The sequence below is a fragment of the Diorhabda carinulata genome, chromosome 11 (genome assembly GCF_026250575.1).
Source record: "Diorhabda carinulata isolate Delta chromosome 11, icDioCari1.1, whole genome shotgun sequence".
In the NCBI taxonomy this organism is placed as follows: domain Eukaryota; kingdom Metazoa; phylum Arthropoda; class Insecta; order Coleoptera; family Chrysomelidae; genus Diorhabda; species Diorhabda carinulata.
Window position 1 is genome coordinate 332,501 of NC_079470.1, and position 7,500 is coordinate 340,000.

The following is a 7,500-nucleotide window of genomic DNA, read 5'->3' on the forward strand; positions in this document are numbered from 1 at the left end:
CGAATTCCGATGCAAAAGCTCAAATTCAAAGCTCTATAACTCGCCTTGTATAATCAAGGGAGAGGAGGTATATTTTTTCTATGATAGCACCTATGGTCTTCTTCCGATTTTTTCTCATTACCACGTTTCAGCTGCTAATGTGTAGACAATATGAATTTTTATGTGGATTTTTTTGATAAAAAAACTTGTCTCGACTTTCACCCTGTATAATACGCGTATGTATGGGAATGAAGAATTGCAATGAGACCAATGAGTGAAATGAAGATTTTCTTAATCGATTGATGCCACAAATAACATGATAACTCTCAAAGTTTCGAATTTATTCAATTTTATACTCAGGGATGACAACAATATTCCGGAAATTTCTCAGTTTTGTGGCTAAATTTTTGAAAATATGGGATCGTCTAAAAGTATTGGGAAAATGATCAAATATCATATATTCGTCGCCGGAGATTTCAGAAAAAGTATTATTTTTTAGATTGGAAATAACGTTTCTACGAAAATTCAATTTTCATGGATTTTCCCCTTGTCAAAATTTTTTTTTCCGGAAACTGACAACTCTTGTCGGATCCCTATATAATTTAACCCCCATGTACAAAATTTGGTTGAAATCGGAGTCAAAACATTTTTTCTCCATTTTCATTCCACAGGGGTACCCTTTGAAATGTCGAATTTCGTTGCAACAGCTCAAATTCAAAGCTATATAACTCGCCTCGTATAATCAAGGGAGAGGGGGTATATTTTTTCTATGATAGCACCTATGGTCTTCTTCCGATTTTTTTTGATTACCGCGTTTCAGCTGCGGATCTGTAGATAATATGAATTTTTATGTGAATTTTTTTGAGAAAAAAATTTGTCTCGACTTTCACCCTGTATAATACGCGTATATATGGGAATGAAGAATTGCAATGAGACCAATAAGTGAAATGAAGATTTTCTTAATCGATTGACAACATAAATAGCATGATAACTCTCATAGTTTCGAATTTTTGCAATTTTATACTCGGGGATGACAACAATATTCATGAAATTTCTCGGTTTTGCGGCAAAATCTTGAAAATATGGGTTCGTCTAAAAGTATTGGAAAAAAGATCAAATATCATATATTCGTCGCCGGAGATTCCAGAAAAGGTACGTACGAGGTGTATTATATAAAAGTTTTATGAAAATAGTAATAATTATGAAAAACAAAGTATTACGAAATTACCTAAGTTTGGTGACTGACCGGCAGAGGGCGCTAGTGTCTATAAAACCGTGTTCAGTTTGTCGTCTGGCCGGCAGAGGGCGCTAGTGTCTATAAAACTGTGTTTAGTTTGTCTTCTGGCCGGCAGAGGGCGCTAGTGTCTATTAAACCGTGTTAAGTTCGGTGACTGGCCGGCAGAGGGCGCTAGAGATGTTTTGTATGTAGAAGTCGTCCGAGGTGTATGACATAAAAGTGTTATGAAAATATTAACCATAAGGAAAAAAAGTATTATGAAATTAGATCGCCGCTCGATGTATGAACGTACGAGGTGTATTATATAAAAGTTGTATGAAAATAGAAATAATAATAAAAAACAAGTATTAGGAAATTAGATTCCGCTCGATATAGGAACTTGTCGAGAAAGATGATATGTGAAGTTGAATGGAGATGTTTTGTATGTAGAAGTCGTCCGAGGTGTATGACATAAAAGTGTTATGAAAATATTAACGATAAAGAAAAAAAGTATTATGAAATTAGATCGTCGCTCGATGTATGAACGTACGAGGTGTATTATATAAAAGTTGTATGAAAATAGAAATAATAATGAAAAACAAGTGTTAAGTTCGGTGACTGGCCGGCAGAGGGCGCTAGTGTCTATAAAACCGTATTAAGTTTGGTGTCTGGTCGGCAGGATATAGCAACTTGTCGAAAAAGTTGAATTGTGTAAATTGAATGGAAATTTTTTTTATGTAGAAGCCGTTCGAGGTATATTATATAAAAGTGTTATGAAAATATTAACAATAACGGAAAAAAGTATTATGAAATTAGATGGCCGCTCGATGTATGAACGTACGAGGTGTATTATATAAAAGTTGTATGAAAATAGTAATAATTATGAAAAGCAAAGTATTAGGAAATTACCTAAGTTTGGTGACTGGCCGGCAGAGGGCGCTAGTGTCTATAAAACGGTGTTTAGTTTGTCTTCTGGCCGGCAGAGGGCGCTAGTGTCTATTTAACCGTGTTAAGTTCGGTGACTGGCCGGCAGAGGGCGCTAGTGTCTATAAAACCGTATTAAGTTTGGTGTCTGGTCGGCAGGATATAGCAACTTGTCGAAAAAGTTGAATTGTGTAAATTGAATGGAAATTTTTTTTATGTAGAAGCCGTTCGAGGTATATTATATAAAAGTGTTATGAAAATATTAACAATAACGGAAAAAAGTATTATGAAATTAGATGGCCGCTCGATGTATGAACGTACGAGGTGTATTATATAAAAGTTGTATGAAAATAGTAATAATTATGAAAAGCAAAGTATTAGGAAATTAGATTCCGCTCGATATAGGAACTTGTCGAGAAAGATGATATGTGAAGTTGAATGGAGATGTTTTGTATGTAGAAGTCGTCCGAGGTGTATGACATAAAAGTGTTATGAAAATATTAACGATAAAGAAAAAAAGTATTATGAAATTAGATCGTCGCTCGATGTATGAACGTACGAGGTGTATTATATAAAAGTTGTATGAAAATAGTAATAATTATGAAAAGCAAAGTATTATGAAATTAGCTAAGTTCGGTGACTGGCCGGCAGAGAGCGCTAGTGTCTATAAAACGGTGTTTAGTTTGTCTTCTGGCCGGCAGAGGGCGCTAGTGTCTATTAAACCGTGTTAAGTTCGGTGACTGGCCGGCAGAGGGCGCTAGTGTCTATAAAAAGGTGTTTAGTTTGTCGTCTCTCCGGCAGAGGGCGCTAGTGTCTATGAAAAGGTGTTTAGTTTGTCGTCTCTCCGGCAGAGGGCGCTAGTGTCTATAAAAAGGTGTTTAGTTTGTCGTCTCTCCGGCAGAGGGCGCTAGTGTCTATAAAACAGTGTTAAGTTCGGTGACTGGCCGGCAGAGGGCGCTAGTGTCTATAAAACCGTATTAAGTTTGGTGTCTGGTCGGCAGGATATAGGAACTTGTCGAAAAAGTTGAATTGTGTAAATTGAATGGAAATTTTTTTTATGTAGAAGCCGTTCGAGGTGTATGACATAAAAGTGTTATGAAAATATTAACAATAAGGAAAAAAAGTATTATGAATTTAGATCGCCGCTCGATGTATGAACGTACGAGGTGTATTATATAAAAGTTGTATGAAAATAGAAATAATAACGAAAAACAAGTATTATGAAATTTAATTCCGCTCGATATAGGAACTTGTCGAGAAAGATGATTTGTGAAGTTGAATGGAGATGTTTTGTATGTAGAAGTCGTCCGAGGTGTATGACATAAAAGTGTTATGAAAATATTAACGATAAAGAAAAAAAGTATTATGAAATTAGATCGCCGCTCGATGTATGAACGTACGAGGTGTATTATATAAAAGTTTTATGAAAATAGTAATAATTATGAAAAACAAAGTATTACGAAATTACCTAAGTTTGGTGACTGACCGGCAGAGGGCGCTAGTGTCTATAAAACCGTGTTCAGTTTGTCGTCTGGCCGGCAGAGGGCGCTAGTGTCTATAAAACTGTGTTTAGTTTGTCTTCTGGCCGGCAGAGGGCGCTAGTGTCTATTAAACCGTGTTAAGTTCGGTGACTGGCCGGCAGAGGGCGCTAGTGTCTATAAAACCGTATTAAGTTTGGTGTCTGGTCGGCAGGATATAGCAACTTGTCGAAAAAGTTGAATTGTGTAAATTGAATGGAAATTTTTTTTATGTAGAAGCCGTTCGAGGTATATTATATAAAAGTGTTATGAAAATATTAACAATAACGGAAAAAAGTATTATGAAATTAGATGGCCGCTCGATGTATGAACGTACGAGGTGTATTATATAAAAGTTTTATGAAAATAGAAATAATAATGAAAAACAAGTATTATGAAATTTAATTCCGCTCGATATAGGAACTTGTCGAGAAAGATGATTTGTGAAGTTGAATGGAGATGTTTTGTATGTAGAAGTCGTCCGAGGTGTATGACATAAAAGTGTTATGAAAATATTAACGATAAAGAAAAAAAGTATTATGAAATTAGATCGCCGTTCGATGTATGAACGTACGAGGTGTATTATATAAAAGTTTTATGAAAATAGTAATAATTATGAAAAACAAAGTATTACGAAATTACCTAAGTTTGGTGACTGACTGGCAGAGGGCGCTAGTGTCTATAAAACCGTGTTCAGTTTGTCGTCTGGCCGGCAGAGGGCGCTAGTGTCTATAAAAGTGTGTTTAGTTTGTCTTCTGGCCGGCAGAGGGCGCTAGTGTCTATTAAACCGTGTTAAGTTCGGTGACTGGCCGGCAGAGGGCGCTAGTGTCTATAAAAAGGTGTTTAGTTTGTCGTCTCTCCGGCAGAGGGCGCTAGTGTCTATATAACTGTGTTTGGTTTGTCTTCTGGCCGGCAGAGGGCGCTAGTGTCTATTAAACCGTGTTAAGTTCGGTGACTGGCCGGCAGAGGGCGCTAGTGTCTATAAAACAGTGTTAAGTTCGGTGACTGGCCGGCAGAGGGCGCTAGTGTCTATAAAACCGTATTAAGTTTGGTGTCTGGTCGGCAGGATATAGCAACTTGTCGAAAAAGTTGAATTGTGTAAATTGAATGGAAATTTTTTTTATGTAGAAGCCGTTCGAGGTATATTATATAAAAGTGTTATGAAAATATTAACAATAACGGAAAAAAGTATTATGAAATTAGATGGCCGCTCGATGTATGAACGTACGAGGTGTATTATATAAAAGTTTTATGAAAATAGAAATAATAATGAAAAACAAGTATTATGAAATTTAATTCCGCTCGATATAGGAACTTGTCGAGAAAGATGATTTGTGAAGTTGAATGGAGATGTTTTGTATGTAGAAGTCGTCCGAGGTGTATGACATAAAAGTGTTATGAAAATATTAACGATAAAGAAAAAAAGTATTATGAAATTAGATCGCCGTTCGATGTATGAACGTACGAGGTGTATTATATAAAAGTTTTATGAAAATAGTAATAATTATGAAAAACAAAGTATTACGAAATTACCTAAGTTTGGTGACTGACCGGCAGAGGGCGCTAGTGTCTATAAAACCGTGTTCAGTTTGTCGTCTGGCCGGCAGAGGGCGCTAGTGTCTATAAAACTGTGTTTAGTTTGTCTTCTGGCCGGCAGAGGGCGCTAGTGTCTATTAAACCGTGTTAAGTTCGGTGACTGGCCGGCAGAGGGCGCTAGTGTCTATAAAAAGGTGTTTAGTTTGTCGTCTCTCCGGCAGAGGGCGCTAGTGTCTATAAAACTGTGTTTGGTTTGTCTTCTGGCCGGCAGAGGGCGCTAGTGTCTATTAAACCGTGTTAAGTTCGGTGACTGGCCGGCAGAGGGCGCTAGTGTCTATAAAACAGTGTTAAGTTCGGTGACTGGCCGGCAGAGGGCGCTAGTGTCTATAAAACCGTATTAAGTTTGGTGTCTGGTCGGCAGGATATAGCAACTTGTCGAAAAAGTTGAATTGTGTAAATTGAATGGAAATTTTTTTTATGTAGAAGCCGTTCGAGGTATATTATATAAAAGTGTTATGAAAATATTAACAATAACGGAAAAAAGTATTATGAAATTAGATGGCCGCTCGATGTATGAACGTACGAGGTGTATTATATAAAAGTTGTATGAAAATAGTAATAATTATGAAAAGCAAAGTATTAGGAAATTACCTAAGTTTGGTGACTGGCCGGCAGAGGGCGCTAGTGTCTATAAAACGGTGTTTAGTTTGTCTTCTGGCCGGCAGAGGGCGCTAGTGTCTATTAAACCGTGTTAAGTTCGGTGACTGGCCGGCAGAGGGCGCTAGTGTCTATAAAACCGTATTAAGTTTGGTGTCTGGTCGGCAGGATATAGCAACTTGTCGAAAAAGTTGAATTGTGTAAATTGAATGGAAATTTTTTTTATGTAGAAGCCGTTCGAGGTATATTATATAAAAGTGTTATGAAAATATTAACAATAACGGAAAAAAGTATTATGAAATTAGATGGCCGCTCGATGTATGAACGTACGAGGTGTATTATATAAAAGTTGTATGAAAATAGTAATAATTATGAAAAGCAAAGTATTAGGAAATTAGATTCCGCTCGATATAGGAACTTGTCGAGAAAGATGATATGTGAAGTTGAATGGAGATGTTTTGTATGTAGAAGTCGTCCGAGGTGTATGACATAAAAGTGTTATGAAAATATTAACGATAAAGAAAAAAAGTATTATGAAATTAGATCGTCGCTCGATGTATGAACGTACGAGGTGTATTATATAAAAGTTGTATGAAAATAGTAATAATTATGAAAAGCAAAGTATTATGAAATTAGCTAAGTTCGGTGACTGGCCGGCAGAGAGCGCTAGTGTCTATAAAACGGTGTTTAGTTTGTCTTCTGGCCGGCAGAGGGCGCTAGTGTCTATTAAACCGTGTTAAGTTCGGTGACTGGCCGGCAGAGGGCGCTAGTGTCTATAAAAAGGTGTTTAGTTTGTCGTCTCTCCGGCAGAGGGCGCTAGTGTCTATGAAAAGGTGTTTAGTTTGTCGTCTCTCCGGCAGAGGGCGCTAGTGTCTATAAAAAGGTGTTTAGTTTGTCGTCTCTCCGGCAGAGGGCGCTAGTGTCTATAAAACAGTGTTAAGTTCGGTGACTGGCCGGCAGAGGGCGCTAGTGTCTATAAAACCGTATTAAGTTTGGTGTCTGGTCGGCAGGATATAGGAACTTGTCGAAAAAGTTGAATTGTGTAAATTGAATGGAAATTTTTTTTATGTAGAAGCCGTTCGAGGTGTATGACATAAAAGTGTTATGAAAATATTAACAATAAGGAAAAAAAGTATTATGAATTTAGATCGCCGCTCGATGTATGAACGTACGAGGTGTATTATATAAAAGTTGTATGAAAATAGAAATAATAATGAAAAACAAGTATTATGAAATTTAATTCCGCTCGATATAGGAACTTGTCGAGAAAGATGATTTGTGAAGTTGAATGGAGATGTTTTGTATGTAGAAGTCGTCCGAGGTGTATGACATAAAAGTGTTATGAAAATATTAACGATAAAGAAAAAAAGTATTATGAAATTAGATCGCCGCTCGATGTATGAACGTACGAGGTGTATTATATAAAAGTTTTATGAAAATAGTAATAATTATGAAAAACAAAGTATTACGAAATTACCTAAGTTTGGTGACTGACCGGCAGAGGGCGCTAGTGTCTATAAAACCGTGTTCAGTTTGTCGTCTGGCCGGCAGAGGGCGCTAGTGTCTATAAAACTGTGTTTAGTTTGTCTTCTGGCCGGCAGAGGGCGCTAGTGTCTATTAAACCGTGTTAAGTTCGGTGACTGGCCGGCAGAGGGCGCTAGTGTCTATAAA